General features: G+C 37.6%; 1 protein-coding gene across 9 annotated transcripts in view; it reads right to left on the minus strand.

Annotated features, from left to right (window-relative positions):
• The window catches only part of WDFY3 (WD repeat and FYVE domain containing 3), a 278,494-nt gene that overhangs the window by 240,308 nt on the left and 18,489 nt on the right, over positions 1-19,697 (minus strand). For 8 of the 9 annotated variants that reach the window (XM_078445957.2, XM_078445959.2, XM_078445953.2 and 5 more), the window contains exon 2: positions 5,339-5,432. The gene's annotated coding sequence lies outside the window, so the exon portion shown is untranslated. Of the gene's footprint in view, positions 1-5,338; positions 5,433-16,166; positions 16,420-19,697 lie in introns of those variants that run through there. The other variant, XM_078445954.2, reaches the window with a different exon arrangement.

Raw genomic sequence — 19,697 nt, forward strand, 5'->3', positions numbered from 1 at the left:
GGGAGAGAGCACAGACCATTATAAATTATTTCAGCTCTTTGGAGCGGTAAAAAAGAACTAAGTATCTGAATGTTTATTTTAAAAATCAAGATACTTTAAAAATTGAAGAAAAAAAAAAGAATGTGTCCTTCCTTCTCTATATGTTTTGGAACCATTCTTTAACTCACTTTCTACTTCAGCATATAGACATAGTCGTAACTATCCTTGATTCCATCAAAACATACTGGATCTTTACTTTCCAAAAATAATTCTAGGCTAGGCTTTTTGAGGTTCCTCCTCCACCACACACAAAGAAAATAATAAACCAGCTTGAGAGATTACACTTCAGATCTTCTCCCGTTTCCTCTCTTCTTTCTATATCATTTGTTGTATAACACTTCCAAATTACAAACTCCTAAGGAGAGCAGTGGCCTTCTTCATTTTCATTTAAATAAAACACACACAAAAATGTGCTCAGACAATGTAAAGCTGACACCAAATTAGGACCACAATGTACGTGAACAGGAGACTTCCTCTTAATTCCACATTTCCCTCAATTTAGGCATAGATCCTTCTTCTACAGGGAGAAGGAATTTAGCTTGCAGGGTCGGGGAGGGGCAGAGAGAGGGGGAGACAGAGAATCCAAAGCACCATCTGCACTGACAGCAACAGAGCCTGATGCCGGGCTTGAACTCACGAACAGAAACGTGAGATCATGACCTGAGTGGAAGTTGGATGCTTACCCAACTTTGCCACCCAAGCACCCTGGAGTTTAGCTTTCTTAGGATGTTCCTAAGCGGCCACAGTCAACTCACAACCACATCAATACACCTAATGGTGCCTTATTAGCAGAGATCTTCATAAAACAGGAGCAAGGGGCAATCCTACCACAGGTAAGAAGACCAGCAATGACAAGTCCTGTATAAAACTGTAAAGGGAATGGACATCCCTTCTCCCACTCCTTTCCCCCAGGTCAAAACAGAACAAAAACAGGGGGGAGGGGGGAGGAGTGGCTAGTGGTAAAAGTTTAAGAAGAAAACGAAAATGAAAAGTTGACATCCTTGTGTTACAGATACATTATACCACATACGTATGTGTTTGGGGACTACAAAAAAGCTCTTGAGACCTACAGCAAAAACAGCACACTTATTTCTCCAATCCCTTCCTGCCTTCCTTAGTCAATAATTTAAGCAATGGCTCTAAACTCATATCCTTTTAGGCAAACTCTATTCTGCCTTTCAAAAATAAAGCCAATATGCTAATGAACTGTGTAATCAACTAAACACGAAGGTTTTTGCATTTTCGTCGGCAGAACACTGTTTTGTTGATATTCTAATCTTAAAAAACTCAGAGATAAAAATGATTTAAGGCCATTGTTTGCAACAATGAATGGGAGCTAACATAAATTTAGCTTTTACTTACAATGTCCCAGGTACAGCGTTAAGGACTTTGTAAGCATTACCTTGTTTAACCCTTATGATACTTCTATTAAATACTATTAGTACACTCAGTTTACAGATAGGAAATAAGAAGAGAAATTAAGAAATATGTACTAGGACAAAGAGCTGTAAGCAACGACACCATGACTGAAACCTGGAAATATGACTGAGTTTGGTGCATTAACCAAAACATGTACTACACTGCAGTTCTCACTAATATCTGCTTTTAAATCTTTATACAATATATATTTTTTTAATTTTTTAATGTTTGTTTATTTTTGAGAGAGACAGAGCACGAGCGGGAGAGGGGCAGAGAGAGAGGGAGACACAGAATCCAAAGCAGGCTCCAGGCTCTGAGCCGTCAGCACTGAGCCTGACGTGGGGCTCGAACTCATGAACTGTGAGATCGTGACCTGAGCTGAAGTCAGAGGCTTAACCGACTGAGCCACCCAGGCACCCATTATGCAATATTTTTAATCACACTATCAATAAAGATCAATACATAAACTGTCCTCAAAACAAGAGCCAAATAAGGGATACTTGCGGTCAAAAACAACTCAGAGATGGAAGTCATAGAAACCTCTAGCTCTAGACAATAAACCAAAACTCTAAGGCGGAAAAAAAAGTATCACAAAAGGGGATATAAAGTGTGATAAAAATGATTTATATTTCTGGGGCACCTGGATCGCGCAGGTGGTTAAGCATCCAACTCTTGATTTCGGCTCAGGTCATGATCTCACGGTTAGTGAGGTGGAACCCCACATCTGTGCTGTTGGTGCAGAGCACACTGCATGTGCACACTCTCCCCCAAAATAAATAAACTTAAAAAAAATTCATACAAAAAATGATTTCTAAGTCCCAAACTTAGGGTATCATTTCTTGAAATAAAGAAAAACTGAATTAAAATTTAAAATCCCAATAGTCTAATTTGTAATGCTATTTTAATTTTCAACTTGCATTTTTTCCTAATTATAAAAAATTAAAAATTTGTATTTTAATCTTCACGTTAAATATATCCGCACTTTTCATACTGTATGGAGTTCAATTCCTTGAACTTTTTAAACTCTCTCAATATATGTCTCGGGGCACCTGGGTGGCTCGGTCAGTTAAGCGTCTGACTCTTGATTTTGGCTCAGGTCATGATCTTATTATGGTTTGCCGACAGCAGGGAGCCTGCTTGGGATTCTCTCTCTCTCCCTCTCTCTGCCCTTCCCCTAATTTCTCTCTCTCTCTCTCTCTCTCAAAATAAACATATAAACTTTTAAAAATAAATAAATTGGGGCTCCTGGGTGACTCAGACAGTTAAGCGTCCGACTCTTGACTTCAGCTCAGGTCACGATCTCACGGTTTTCTAAGTTCGAGCCCTGCATCGGCTCTTGGGATTTTTGGGATTCTCTCTCTCCCTTTTTCTCTGGCCTTCCCCAACTTGCATGCTCTCTCTCTCTCTCTCTCAAAATAAATAAACATTAAAAGATAAATTTCTGTTGCTTAAGTTATCCAGTTTGTAGTAATTTGCTACAGCAGCCCTAACAAATTAATACATGTAGCCATTGAGAACTAATACCTACACTTAATTCAAAATAACTTTTGTTGGCAGTACCAAAACTAGCCTTAACACAGGGCTCAAGTAGACAGCCAAGGCTTCTAAGTCTTAATTCTGAAAAAAAGATGTTGGTCGTATCAGAAATATCTTAGACCACAGATTTCTTTTTATTTTTGTTTAAGTTACCTGGGACTCCAACAATCCTGTAATTTAATCCACTCATTTCAAAAAGTGATACTGCTGATGTGCCAGGAGCTTTTCTGTACACTTAACATATAGTAATTCCTCACAAGAAACCTGTGAGGTATCACTATCACCAATTCCATTTTTAAGATGAAGAAAACTGATGTCTTGAAGTTAAGGTCATGCAGCTGGTAAGTGGCCCAGATTCAGTAAACTGAGGTGCACAAAGAATAAGTGATTTAGGCAAAATCATAGTTAATAGTTGAGCTGAGACTAAACCTAACGGTCCTTTCCCTTACCTTCAAATCTTGTTTTCAGAAAGTTAAATAGAAAAGCTTTTCTTTTACTTGCTGTATTAAATTTTGTACCACTGCAACCTTAGAAATATATATGTGCAGGGCACCTGGGTAGCTCAGTTGGTTAAGCATCTGACTCTTGATTTCGGCTCAGGTCAGGATCTCAAGAGTTTGTCAGTTCGAGCTCCGAATTGGGCTCTGCACTGACAGTGTGGAGCCTGCTTGGGATTTTTCTCTCTCCCTCTCTCTCTCGGCCCCTCCCCTGCTTGAGCTGTGCACTGGCTCATACTCTTTCTCAAAATAAGCTAAAAAAAATATGTGATTATCTATCTGCCCTCCTCTAAGTATACAAACATGGGTTACTCATTTTCTTCCATCTCCAAACCCTAAAATACTGCCTTTCAATCCCTAATGTTTTTCTTTCATCTATATTAATCATTTTTATCTACTAGAACTCACATTTTCACTTCTACACAGTTTTGGAAATACAGCTTAATGTTTGATCCCAACTGAAATACAAATACTCCTAGAAAGGGTAAGCCTCTATTATTAGCCACGTGTATTGTAGTAGGAATAAATCAGATCCTTTTTGGACAACAGGCTTTGAAACAAAGATGGGAAGATAGCCATTGCCAAGTTTTAAAATGACCCTGCCCCAAAGCACAACTTGCTTAGGGACACCTGACTAAAGAATCAGAGTCTGTTCTGGGAAATCTGGGATAGGGTACTTAAGCGTTCGTCAGCCTTTCTTTGGGAGTTTGAAGTTTAAAATACAGAGTGTAGGGAAGTGGTGAAAACCATGCTTCCCATGACAAGGAATGGAAACATGAAGAAAGCCAGTACTCCAAAGATAGTGACACAGACGCACAGGAGAAGCGCCACACTGACAGTGTGAGGGAAACCTGACTGTCTTTGGTTTCTGGGTTCTTCTTGTACAGCCTAGCTGCATTTCCATGTCCCCAGAGCTTTTGGTATCCCCTGGGATATATCCAAAAGCCTGATAACTTCCCCTTTCTGTTTAAGATATTTGAATTGTGTCACGTACAATCAATAGAGAACTAACATGGTCAAAAAGGTATCCTCTCTAAAGCTGAAGAACATTATTGAAGGACTAATAACCTCATGTAAAAAATGTTTCAGTAACAATAAAGCAAAGTAAAATACTAAAACTAAGGCAACCAGATAGCAAGAATACTCTCGAGTCCCTTACAACGTAGCTCATCATTTAAACTAGTCACTCCGGGGCGCCTGGGTGGCGCAGTCGGTTAAGCGTCCGACTTCAGCCAGGTCACGATCTCACGGTCCGTGAGTTCAAGCCCCGCGTCAGGCTCTGGGCTGATGGCTCAGAGCCTGGAGCCTGTTTCCGATTCTGTGTCTCCCTCTCTCTCTGTCCCTCCCCCGTTCATGCTCTGTCTCTCTCTGTCCCAAAAATAAATAAACGTTGAAAAAAAAAAAAAAAATTTAAAAAAATAAAAAATAAAAAATAAACTAGTCACTCCAAGGAACTACAATACAATAGGTTAGAGTTCCAAAGCTTGTGCTTACAACTAGATTTTTCCAGGGGAAAAAAAGAATGAAAATGATGTTTTAACAATACGATTTTATTCTATGTAGGTACCTACAATAAAAGTAACAATGCTTTAAAGCTATAATTGAAACTGAAGATAATTTATTCTAATATATCCTTTTTGGTGGGGGGGAGGGGTACAGAAAACTACAAGCCATTCAGGAAAGGTTTGCCTAAGCTTACCCAGCCATCAATGGGAAAGAAGGCTTGAAACCCAGCTCTTCTGGGGCAGAGTTCAGTGGTCTTGCTACAATACAATGATGCAAGAAAGACTATCATGATTCTTGCTCTTGGCTCCTTATTCGACAGACAAAACAATCCTAAAACTGACCTGATTCTCCGTTCTGGGCTGGCATGAACCTGCGTAGAAACAATAGGAATGGCAGGCACTTTCTTCCTGAAGCAGATGTGGAGAAGTATTATACCTGTGATGTAAAAAAAAAAAAAAAAAAAAAAAAAAGTTTATTTTCAGAATATGTATTGGCATAATGAGTCATTCATTTTCAACTGATTCCCTCTTTGTCTCCTTATTTGTGGCCAATGATTTAATAATGGAACACATGACAATGACTTATTTAAGACAGATAAAATCTGTCCACAAAAAATATAGTCATTTAAATCTGGTCTCTCTAAACCATCTACTAAGACCAGGAAAAATTATGCAAAGAATCAATGACAACACAGTTACTTAGTGGCAGGGCCAGGTTCAGAACCTAATTCTTCCCCATTTCCAGTCCAGTGTTCATTTGTACATCACAGATCACACTCTTTTTTTGCTTTTATGAGCCAAAAAAGCAAAAAGTTCTTGTTAGTTCTCTAGGTATATTTGTCAAGTATCTGAAGCTAACTGTAGTTTGCCCTAACTTAAAATCAGAAAACACTGCTTCCTACTTAATGGTTATAACCCACGCTTAAGTTGTTAAGCATGCCTTCTACAGGACATTCAAAGGTTTGTTTTATTTGGGGTGCCTGGCTGGCTCAGTCGACAGAGCATGAGACTCTTCATCTCTGAGTTATATGTTCAAGCTCCACACTGGGTACAGAGATTACTTTAAAAAACAAAACAAAAAGTCTGAAAAAAATATTTTATTTACCATTCAGTATTTCAATATGAAAATTCTAGTATATGAATCATGAGATCTAGGTTCTGGTCTTTCCTAACTCTGTTCTCAACAAATTCTATGATCTTAATCAATTATTTCTTTAGTCTCAAAGTGCCTTTATTCAAAACTGAGGAGCTTGGACTAATTCCCATGGGCTTTCTGTCTGCTGTTCTGATCAACTATTTGTTTTTGTCATGTATTTGTTAATCTCTCTGATCATATTACAATAGTTAAAACATAACCAGAAATACTGCCTTCAAAGAACACCTTGTTGACTCGGTAGGTAGAGTGTGTGACTCCTGATCTCAGAGATTACTTTTAAAAAATTAAAAGAGTTGGGGCGCCTGGGTGGCGCAGTCGGTTAAGCGTCCGACTTCAGCCAGGTCACGATCTCGCGGTCCGTGAGTTCGAGCCCCGTGTCAGGCTCTGGGCTGATGGCTCAGAGCCTGGAGCCTGTTTCTGATTCTGTGTCTCCCTCTCTCTCTGACCCTCCCCCGTTCATGCTCTGTCTCTCTCTGTCCCAAAAATAAATAAAAAAAATAAATAAATAAATAAATAAAAAACTAAATAAATAAATAAATAAATAAAAAATTAAAAGAGTTTTACTTAAAAAAAAAAGAAATACTGCCTTCAAATATACAGTCCATTATCATTCAAAAGTCTCTGCAATAATAAGCTAGTTTTGCTGTCCATCTCACCCAGCTAGTAGTGGAAGGAAAAGTATTTTTCAAAATCTCCCTCTTAAGTAGTTTCTAAGAAAAATCCTGAATTATTTTCCCAAGTCATTCATTCAGTTATTCATCCAACAAGTAGTTCCTGAGTGGCTTGACAAATGGCAGACACAGGCTTAATCAGATAAAAGACTAATAAAAGAAGATACCTCTGGTATAAAACTGAGTGACATTAGGAATTCAAGTGGCAGTAAGGGAATAAGCAGAAGTGATGACGTGTCTTCTAAACTGTGACTTCAGAATATGCTTCCCCTACTTTCTAACTTATTGTTACTACAAGAGTTATTTGTAACATGTTTTATTTATTTTTTAATTTTTTTTTTAACATTTATTTTTGAGACAGAGAGAGACAGAGCATGAACGGGGGAGGGCAGAGAGAGAGGGAGACACAGAATCGGAAGCAGGCTCCAGGCTCTGAGCCATCAGTCCAGAGCCCAACGCGACCTCGAACTCACGGACCGGACCATGAGACTGTGACCTGAGCCGAAGTCAGACACTTAACCGACTGAGCCACCCAGGCGCCCCTTGTAACATGTTTTAAATTCAAAGGACAATAATAGAGGGAACACCCAGGTACCTGCTCCTCCCCCCACTGGAGAACCTAAATAGAAGTTAATGGTAATGTTTTCCTGACTGGCTCCCCCCAGATCCATGCCCCCACCTCTCCCATCCCTTCTGTCTGCTGCAACTGCTAGGCTATATTTTATCGTTACTTGATTTTTTAAAAGATTTAAAACATATGTATATATCCCCCAACAACATAGGGTTTCATTTCGTTTGCTGTTGAATTCTGTGAAAATGGTATTAAATAGCTCCGGTCTTCTCGGTTTGACTTTTTCATTCAGTATTACGTTTTAAAGATTCATCCAGTTGCTGCATCAGTTGTAGCTCATTCCTTTTACTGTAGAATAATTCTGCATTGTATAAATATATCATAAGTGAATTATCCATTTTCTTTACAATAGTATCTTATTATTCTCCCAAGATTTTTTTCCTATTATGAGCATTTCTGTTACAAAAGTTCTCATAGGCATCTCCTATGGCCCGTGTGCCAAAGTTTCTCTTAAGTTTCTGCCTAGTAGTTGATGAATACGTCTATGTTCAATTTTTCATGAAGATGCCAATTTTTACTTTCCCCAAAGTGTGTTTAGGAATTTATAATCCCAACAGCAACAGGTAGTTCATACTGAACCACATCCAATACTTAGTAATGCTAAGTTAATTTTGGGGTATAAAATGGCATAGAATTGTGGCCTAACTTTGCATTTTCCTGTTGATGAAAGATACTGAGCATTTCTTCAGATTTATTGGCTAATTCACGTTTCCTCTTTTATGAAATGCCTATTCAGACATTTTGCCAATTCTTCCTCGGCTGTCTGCCTTTACTTATTATTTCCTAGAAATTTTAGCATCTTTGATGATTATTTGGCTTTACCCACTTTAATATTTTAATATAAATTCACCAAGGGTAAATGCTTTGACATGATTTCAATGCATTCTAACTGCAAAATGCAATATAATTTCAAATATCAGGTTTACCCAAATCACAATTTAAATCACACTTTAGGGGCACCTGGGTGGCGCCCAATTTTTGATTTCAGCTCAAGTCATGACCCCCTGGTGGTGGGATCAAGTGCTGCAATGGGCTTGTGCTGAACATAGAACCTGCTTAATATTTTCTCTTTCTTTTCTTTTCTTTTTTCTTTTCTTTCTTTTTCTTTCTCTCCCCTCCTCTCCCTCTCTCTCTCTCCCTCTTCCCCTCCACTGCCTGGGTACGCACGCACTCCCCTGGGTCTTCCTCTCTCAAGTAAAATAAATAAATCACACTTTAGGCAGAGTTCTTATTTTGACTTTGACATTTTACACATTTTTATTTCATGCTCTGGTTGCCTCTAATTTAGAATAAGTCAGCTATATTGTCAACAGGTTGAGTTTGAATACATGAATATGCACACAGGTATGAAAACTGAATTTCCAAATTAAATTATATAATTCAGAAGACCACAGAGATTCCAGACTTGACTAGACAATTAGCTTTACCTCCTTGGCTTAAATATGTCTTTAAGAGCCTACAATTTAATGAAAATTCTAAGGACCTTATATTCATACTTTTTGGCTCAAAGATCAATGGGAAAAAAATTTTTCCAGAGCCCCAAAAGTGTTTTAAGAATCCCTGCCCGGAGCGCCTGGGTGGCTCAGTCGGTTAAGCGTCTGACTTCGGCTCAGGTCATGATCTCGCAGTCTGTGAGTTCGAGCCCCGCGTCGGGCTCTGTGCTGACAGCTCAGAGCCTGGAGCCTGTTTCAGATTCTGTGTCTCCCTCTCTCTGCCCCTCCCCTGCTCATGCTCTGTCTCTCTGAAAAATAAAAACATTAAAAAAAATTTTTAGGGGAGCCTGGGTGGTTCAGTTGGTTGAGTGTCTGACTTCGGCTCAGGTCATGATCTCGTTGTCTGTGAGTTCGAGCCCCGCGTCGGGCTCTGTGCTGACAGCTCAGAGCCTGGAGCCTGCTTCAGATTCTGTGTCTCCCTCTCTCTCTGCCCCTCCCCCACTCATGCTCTGTCTCTCTCTCTCTCTCTCTCTCTCTCTCTCTCTGTCAAAAATAAATAAACATTTAAAAAAATTAAGAAAAAAAATTTTTTATAATCTCTTCCTAAGTGTTATACAAACCAATTAGACTGAAGAGTAACAAAAACCTAAATGTCTCAAAAAAAAAAAAAAATTTAACAAGCATGGCTACAGCCCTCCTGTTGCTTCTCAGGACTCCTGGCAGATCACCTAATCTGCATCATTCAAGAAAAAAAAATCAAAAGCCATCTAAGATCTGAGTTACTCTACATGTTGTCCTTGATTCCTATATATATATAAGCAATCAGAAGAGAACTTCTAGAACCACACTTACCCACTCACCAAAATCTACAGATTTACTCTTCTACTATGCTTGAACTTTTTGGGTCAAAAAGTCTAACTCCTCCACTTTGAAAATAGATATCATGCCCCTACCTTTCAAGAACATTGCTCTAGTAAGGCCCAATTCTCTCCTCTCCATCATCAATTTCCTAATTTCCTCCATATTATGAAGCAAACCATTTGTGTGTGTGTGTGTGTGTGTGTGTGTGTGTGTGTGTGTGTGTGTTTCCAATCATTAGAAAACAAACAATAACAAGGAACCTTTGAACCTACCATCACCTCTCTAGTTTCTGGCTAGTTTCTCTGATTCCTTTTTTGCAAAAGGTCACAAAAGAGATGACCATACTCTGTTTCCAAGATTCTTCAATTCAAATTGAACACATTCTAATGAGACTTTTGCTCCCCAATATGCCATTGAACTTGAAGGTCACCTACATATTATTATTGAATCCAAGTTCTCATCTTTCTTGACCTATCTACAGCCAACTGGTGTGACTCATCAAACCCTGATATCTTCTCTACCTGGCTTCTAGAACAAAGTTTCTCCTGGTTTCATCCTATCTCACTGGTCTCTCCTCACCTCCTTGGCTTCCTTCTCCTCTTCTCACTAATCACTAAAGTTCAAGTATTTACCCTTTCTCCATCCAATAGCAAACTGTACTGACTCTGTCTACAAAATGCATCCAGATTCTGACCACCTCCCATCATCTAAAGACTTTAACCAGAATAAGTATCATCTGTCACTTGGATTTTTCCCATAGTTTAGTAACTGGCCTCCCAACATCTACCCTTGCCCTACTTCAGTCCTTTCTCATCAAAGCAGTCAGAGTGATCCTGATAATCTTACATAACTCATACAATGTAACATCTGTGCCCAAAATCTCCTAATGGCTTCTCATCCCAGAGTAAATGCCACAATCTTTAAAATAGCATAAAAAGAACCTACATAATTCGGCCCCTATTACCTCTGACCTCATTTCCTACTGACCTCCTTGCAATTCCGTATTCACGCTAGACATACTCCTGCCTCAGAGCCTTTACACTTGCTATTCTCTCTGCCCAAATGCTTTTCCAGGAGATGATTATCTCTACATGCCTCACTCCTACACTATCTTCAGATCTTTGCGCAAATATTTGTCTCCTGAACTAAATCTTTCCTGTCCACTCTTTTTAAAACTGTAACAATTTTACTCCCAGCATCCCTAATCTACCTATTTTTCTCCAATGTTATTAACATAAATTTATTTCACTTCTTTCCTGTTTGTCTATATCCTCCCACAAAAACATAAAACCCACAAGGGCAAGAGCTTTGTTTTGTTTGGTGCTATACCTTCAATGCCTAGAAAGGGTTATGGCACACAGTAGGCATTCAATAAACATTTTTTTAACGAACAAATAAGTAATTACACTCTTAGGCTAAAAATTAAAATCTTCCTGAGTTTACAAAACAAGAATATCTAATCAGGGGCAATAGATTTTTGATGTAAAATAATCATTCTAGTATTTCAACAGTTAAGTGATAACAACTTGAAAGACTTCAATAGGCATTGTAGCCAATACTTCTAGAAAATTAAAGTAATCGCTGTAGTAAATAGTTCCCCTCCCCAAATCAGGTCTTAAATTCTAGCTGTCCACACAGTGACACTTATTTTCCACTAACTGCTGTCATATTCAACAATGGTTGGCTGGCAGAGGCACAACACCAACACACAGGAAAATATTACAAAAATGTTCATTCCAAACTGGTTCCAGACAAAGAACCATACTCTTTATAAATAAAGAAACTCTAAAAATAAAGGGCAGATATTTTTAAGTGTTTTAAATATGTGGTTTGGAAATAATTTCAGACTTACATAAAAGCTGCAAATATAAGAATTAAAAACCACCACTATGCCTAAAGTCACCAATTGTTAATGTTACCCTCTTTGTTTTATCATCTGTGCTCATGGATTCTCTTGCACTTCCTTTCCATTCACACGGACACACACACTCACACTATTTTTCCTCTAAACAAACCGAAGATAAATTATATAACATCACAGCCCTTTGCTCCATTGACTCACTATGCATTTCCTAAGAATAGAGATATTCTCTTTTATAACCAGAGTAATCTTCAGTAATTTGAACAGTGTTACAATGTTTTTATTTTCTCTAGTATCCACATCCCCAATTTTTTCAATGGGTCCTTCAATACTATCCTTTTATAGTATTTTCCCCCCATCCAGTATAGGGTCAGGTGGTGCAGTTAGTGATTATCTCTCTTAAGCCTTCTTTAATACAGAACATTGCCCTGTCTTTTATGACATTCAATTTTTGGAAGAACACAGCTCCATCCCCCACTTTTTAAAATGTTTTGATTTTTGAGAAAGAGAGCATGTGCATGTGCGTGTACACACAGGGGTGGGGCAGAGAGAGGAGGAGAGAGAGAATCCCAAGCAGGCTCCATGCTGTCAGTGCAGAGCCCGAGGAAGGATGGCTTGATCCCATAAATCATGAGATCATGACCTGAGCCAAAATCCAGAGTTGGACACTTAACTGAGCCACCCAGGTGCCCCTCCCTCCTCTAAGTAGAATGCTCCTCAGTTGAGTCTGTCTAATGTTTCCTCATGATGAGATTCAGGTTATGCAGTTTGGGCCAGATTACCACACAGATGATGGTATGTCCCCTCAGGATGTCATATCTGAAATCACATGGTAGTCATTTGCCCCACATTGTTGTCACCAATGTATAAACCCAATTTTGTACCTTGCAAATAATAAGTCATTTGTTGGAAGACACTTTAATACCATGGAAATAACCTTCACCTCATCATCATGCCCCCTCGATTTTGTTATTTCTTGCCCTGTCTTATCTTTACTATAATGGCTGCAAATTGACGATTTTCCAGCTCTAGAACTTAGAATTCTACTGTAAGCAAGAGACCTCCCTTCTCTACTTATTCATTTATCAGTTTATTTACTATGAATAATGATTCCTATTTCTACTGGTTCATAATTAATTATTATACTTATTTATGATTAAATTAATACAGACTGAATGAACCAGTAGGAAACCCAACAGGCTTCTTATGAAATGCTCCCATTTAAAAAAAAAAAAATTTATTTTCTAGTACATAAAAAAAGAAAAGGATACAGGTCACCTGGTATGTACCCTGCCCAGACCTGCAATCAGCCAATTCTCTGAAGATCTCTGGTTCCTCTGTGCTGGGAACAGTGGTACAGACCAAGATTTGGGAATTAAGTGTTCTCATTGTTCTTTTCTTCTCAGCCTTTTTGCTGGAGTTACCAGGAAATATACAAATGCATATATATATATATATACATATATATATATATGTATGTATGTGTATATATGTACATATATGTGTATATATACACGTATGTATACAGATATATGTGTATATACATATATATACATAAATGTGTATATATACATATATATGTGTGTGTATATATACACACACACGCATACAAATATATGTGTACATACATGCCACACGTAGATACACATTTGTGCACACATATACATACTAGTTGCAAAAATAATGACTTCACATTAATACCTTTAATTTCAATCCATCTCCACAGGATTAATTTCTGCCTTTCCCCTTTCCATATTTGCACGTCCCTCCATCCTCAGGCCCTGGCTCCAATAACCTAAATATTTAGCCAATGCATGATACACCTAAAAATGACCCAGAGCTGCTTTGCCTATGTCACTACAAAAATAAACTCTAGTAGAAAGAGTTCAAGATTTGTTTGCAATCCCTCCCTCTTCCTCCACCCAAGTTGAGGGTAAATAGTCAAATACTGTGTTAATGAATCATTTAGACTCATTCTTCCCTTACAATATAGGTATAGCACTAGATTAAAATACAGACAGGTTCATTTATTTTAATAGTTTAAGATTTTTCCCATCCCTATCTTATTTTGAATATGGAAGATAACATGCTTTGTTTTGAAAAGTCAATATATAAAAAGATACACTTTGGGGGTGCCTGGATGGTTCAGTTGGTTGAGTATCTGACTCTTGATTTTGGCTCAGATCATGGTCTCATGATTCGTGGCATCGAGCCTGGTGTCAGGCTCTGCTCTGACAGCACAAGGAGTGCTTGGGATTCTCTTTTTCAAAAATAAATAAACATTTTTTTTTTAAGATATACCTTGAGGAGGGTCATTCTCTCCCATAAATCTTTGGTCCCATGGCCTCCAACCACCCCTACCTTTGCAAAGTTGAGCATGCATATATCTATATCTATATCTATATCTATATCTATATCTATATCTATATCTATCTATAGATATAGATATAGATATAGATATATCTGTATCTATATCTATATATATCTATATATATATAAAACCCCTCACCCGTTTCTTAAATCAAAAGATATCAAACTATATATGTGTGTTTACTCTAACCAGCTCAAACCAGACTGGAGGAAGCTCTTCCCAAAACATGGTATGAGACCAATAATTTCTTAATGCCAAAACCAAACAAAGACATTAAAAAAAGAGAAAGAGACTAGAAATCTGATATCCTTTGTGAAGACAGATGCAAAAAATTTGAACAAAATATTAGCAATATATAATAGAATTATCACATCATGACCAAGTTGAGTTTATCCTGGAAATACAAGGCTGGCTCAACAGTTGAAAAATTAATATAATTCATTATATCAACTGAATAAAGAAGAAAAAACATATGATAATCTCAGTACAAAATAAGCATTTGACAAAATCATCCATTCATGATTTTAAAAACTCTTACTAACCTAGTAACAGAATGCAACCTAACCTGATAACTGTCATCCTTAAAACAAACACAGCAAATACCTATTTAAAGGTGAAATTATGAATGCTTTCTGTCTTTAACATTATATTGGAAGTCCTAGCCAGTGCTACCAGGTATAGAAAAGAAATAAAAAGCATACATTACAAAGGAAGAAATAAAACTTTTTCCCAGGCAACATGACTATATAGAAAACCCCAAAGAATCTACAAAAACCCTACTAGATTTACTAAGGGAATTTAGCAAGGTTGTAGTATACAAAATTCAATATATAAAGATCATATTTCCACATATCAACAAGTAAAAATTACATATATACATACTGTCATTTGTAACAGCAACCAAAAAACATGAAATACTTGGGGATAAATCTAACACACTGTGTGTTAAGATCTGTACTCTGAACACTACAAAACACTGATGAGATAAATCAAAGATGACCAGAGTAAAGAGAGATATAACATGTTCACAGATCTGGAGACTCAACATAGTTATCACTTCTCTTCAAATTTATCTATGGATTTAACACAATCTGCATCTGAATTCTAGTACTTTTTTTTTTTTTTTAACTGACAGGATTATTCTAAGCTTTACACAGATAAGCAAGGAAACTAGAAGCCAGAACAATTTCAAAACAAACAAGAAAGTCGGAGTACTCATATTACTTGATTTCAAGACTTACTCTAAAGCTACAGTAATCAAGACAATGTAGTACTGATGACAGGACAGACACCTACATTAACGGAAAAGAACAGAAATTCCAAAAATAGATGCACACGTGTTGTCTACTGATTTTTGACAAAGATGTCAAGCAATTCAATGGAGAAAAAGACAACTTTTCACCAAATGGTGCTAGGGCACCTGTATCCATATACAAAAACCAAAACCAAAACAAAAGAATCTCAACCAGCCCATACATCAGAACATATCCAAAATTTAACTCAAAATGAAGCATAGATCAAAATGCAAAATGTAAACTATAAAACTTCTAGAAGAAAACAGTGCTAAATAATGTTGACTTTCGGTTAGGCACAGAATTCTCTGAACAGAATTCCCTGAATTTCTCAGCACAAACCACAAAAGGAAACGCTGTTGTCAGTGTTTCTCTCTGTTGTCAAAACTTCTCTCTTCAAAACACATGGTTTTAAAAATGAAATAGGGGTGCCTGGGTGGCTCAGTCGGTTAAGCATCTGACTTCTACTCAGGTCATGATCTCACTCACAGTGTTTGAGTTCGAGCCCTGTGTCGGGCTCTGTGCTAACAGCAGAGTCTGAAACCTGCTTCAGATTCTGTGCCTCCCTCTCTCTCTGCCCTCCCTGGCTTGTGCTCTGTCTCTCTCTCTCAAATATAAATAAACATAAAAAAAGAAAAGAGAAGCAAATTCAGGGTGACTGGCTGGGTCAGTCAGTGGAGTCTGAGCTCCCCAATGGGGGTACAGTTTACTTAAAATAAGTAAATAAACTGTTTGTTTGTTTTTTAGAAAAGAAATAAATCCACAAACTTGGAGAAAGTATTCATAAAATATGCACCACAAAAAAAGACAATTAGATCCAAAATATATTAAAAACTCTTATGGCTCAATAATAAAATAAGCAACCTAATTTTAAAAAGAGCTAAAGAGGGGCACCTGGGTTGGCTCAGTTGGTTAAGCATCAGACTTTGGCTCAGGTCATGATCTTGAGGTTTGTGAGTTGAGTCCAGCATTGGGCTCTGTGCTGACAGTTCAGAGCGGGGAGCCTGTTTCAGATTGTGTCTCCCTCTCTCTCTCTCTGCCCTTCTCCTACTCACGCTCTGTCTCTCTCCCTCAAAAGTAAATAAACATTAAAAAAAAATTTTTTAAGAGTTAAAGATGTCAATACTTCTTAAAAAGACAGATATAGACATAGCAAAGAAACACATGAAAGGTTGTTCAATATTGTTAACTATTCATTAAAAGCAAATTAGAACCATTTTGAATAATACTATGAACATTAGCTTTTTGTGGACATAAGCTTTCATTTCTCTTGCATGTATACCTAGGAATGTAACTTAAGAGTTCATAGAGAATATGTTTAACTTTATAAGAAACTCCTCAATTGTTTGCTAAAGTGGCTATACCATTTCACCAGCAATGTATGAAAGGAAACTCCTAGTTGCTCCAAATCTTCACCAATTCTAACATTATCAGACTTTATTCCTAGCCATGCTAGTGTGTGTGTAATAGTATCACCCTATGGTTTAAATCTGCATTTCCTTGATGACTAGTGATGCTGAGTATCTTTCTATGTGGGATGTATTGGCAATTCATATATCTCTGGTGCAAACCCTTTGTCTATTTTTTGACAGGGTTCTTTGTCTTATTATCAAACAGTGAGAGTTCTTAAGATATTTTGGTTCAAATCCTCTGCCAGCTATATGCTTTGCAAATATTTTTCCTGGCTTGTGGCTAGCCTTTCATTTTTAAAAATAGTACATTTAAAAGTTCATATACAGAAAATTCACTTAAAATTTGTTCATTTTTCTCTAAATATACTTGAAGGAATGTTTATTTTTTAAAAAAAAAGATATAACTGACTGCTTTTTGGGAGGTGACAAAATCATTGTCAACTACTGAATAGTCTAACGATGATACAATCCGGCCCGCACATACTAAAAACTGGAAAGTACGTCCTTTTACTTCTAGTTTAGAGCTCTTCATAGCATTGGGTCCCTATCAGATACCTGACACAAAACCTAAAATTAGAAGAGAGAATAACATGTTGAAAGCCTCCTTCCTGCAATTCTTTATTGCAACTTGACCTCTGAATTATAGACATTTCAGAGTAAGATATATTATACTTTTTGTTAATTACAGTTTTATTTTGTATTTTTAAAGTTTATTTTGAGAGAGACAGAGAGCGAGCGAGCAAGGGGAGGTACAGAGAGAGGGGAGAGAGAGAATCCGAAGCAGACTCTGCACTGCCAGCACAGAGCTCAATCTCCGAAACTATGAGATCATGACCCGAGCCAAAATCAAGAGTCAGTTGCTCAACCAACTGAGCCACCCAGGTGCCCCTGTTAATTATAGTTTTAAATTAAAACTTTATGTTGATGAGAAAAGCAAATTCAACTTTAGTGTAAATACATGAAAAACTAATTTATGCAGTGACTTTCAAGAAGCATCTAACTCCCAAACAGGCTAAAAAAAAAAATTAAAAACCACAACACTTTTGTTGACAGCACAGATAGCTTTATATATAAGTACTGCTTATTAGTCCTTAAATCATCCTAAAACTCTCTAACGTTAACTATAAGAAACAAAAATTTTATGCCAACATTTTCATATTAATAAAGGTGCATCCTCAACAGAATATGAAATGTCAAGTAGTACACATTTTTTGAAGTAAAACAATAAAAGTTGCTCTCCACAACACTTAATCTTCTTTTCTCCTAACCCATGCCCCAAAGATAATCAATCATAAAATTCTGGTATGCATTTTATAAACACTTCCTATGCTCAGATGTGTGTGTGTGTGTGTATGCACATATACATACATATATACATACACACATGCCTTCACAAAGGATATATTGTGTTTTAGCATTCTATAAACCAAAATAAAAACAAATTTTAAAATAAGGTCTTTATGGCTGAGAAACTGTACAGCATGAAATCTAAATGGGAAAAGATCTGAATCTAATTAAGACAAAAACATTTCGAAAACTTTTAGAAAATATTATTAAATTTTGGGAACTTGCAGACCACATTATTACTTCTGTAGTAGACACTTCTTGGAGTGGCTAGACAGCCTACAATCCTTCCCTTCTCTGTGCCATGATGAATGGCCTTGAAGGAAAAGATCAGAGGAAAAACCAAGGAAAGATTTAAGGAATGGCTATTTGGGAGGGGGAAAAAAAAAGGAAGGGCTATTTGAATGAACCTCTTACAATGGTGCCATACCCTAAAAAATTCCTCACCAGAATCCTGCTACTACCAAATCAAACAAATCAAAATGTAAAGGCTCTTAATAATCACTGGAGAGATGGCTCAAATCAGAGATCAAGTCATAAATCCTCCTGCAGCCAGCCTAGTGCTTGCCTAGTGAGTTCATGAAAACAACCACAACCAGGTGGTAGGAAAAGCAGTTATGCAAGAGATCAATTACACTAAGATGGACCTCAGCTGCTACTACTGTCCAGGATCCATTTGCCTGAGTTCCCCATAGGCACTACTTCTTAGCAGGCAAAATACTGCAAGCCCCTTGGATTATAGAAATGGTGATGGCAGTGGGTGGGGGATGGGTTAAATAGGTGATGGAGATTAAGGAGGACACTCGTTGGATGTGGTGTTCAATCACTAAATTCTACACCTGAAATTAATACTACATTGTATGTTAACTGGAATTTAAATAAAAACTTAAAATTTTTAAAAATATTTATTCATTGTTGAAAGAGACAGAGCACAAGCGGGGGGGGGGGGGGGGGGGGGTGGAGGGAAGGGGGCGGGACACAGAATCTGAAGCAGGCTCCAGGCTCTGAGCCATCAGCACAGAGTCTGACATGCGGCTTGAACTCACGAACTGCGAGATTATGACCTGAGCCAAAGTTGGATGCTTAACTGACTGAGCCACCCAGGCGCCCCTAAATAAAAACTTTAAAAAAATGGTGATGGCTGATTCTTTCTATAAGAGACACCAATTCTGAAGTTGCTTTGCCAGCACCACTACACAAGATTAACCGAATGTCCCCTATAAATCACATGGCCTTTGATCTAAGCATTCACTTCAAATGGCAGTGAGTGGATGCTCAGGGCCTCATATCAAATAGACTCTTCTTCAGACACAGCTGTGTCCCTAGTAGGAAGAAAAGGCTTCTTGAAGCTTCGTGTACCAGTTGTTGCTCCAGCTAAAAACTTCTGAATCTGGGATGCTGCGGCCTACAAGGCTCTGAACCACCAACCAGTAACTGCTGTTTCCTATCTCCAGAATACAATGGCTGAGGGAAACAATGATTTTCGTAGAGTGATTTCTGCTCTCAAAGTTTTGCCTTTTATCTCAAGAACTCTGAAATCTGCTGATCTAGAAGTTTTAGTACCCAATGAGGAAATATTTATACCAGGAAACAAAATAACTGCTTCACTCTATTGAAAGCTGAGCTTATCATGTTCAGTTTGATTTCCTCGCGACAGTAGAAAAACAAG

Source organism: Panthera onca, chromosome B1 (assembly GCF_046562875.1).
Source record: "Panthera onca isolate mPanOnc1 chromosome B1, mPanOnc1 haplotype 2, whole genome shotgun sequence".
Lineage (NCBI taxonomy): Eukaryota > Metazoa > Chordata > Mammalia > Carnivora > Felidae > Panthera > Panthera onca.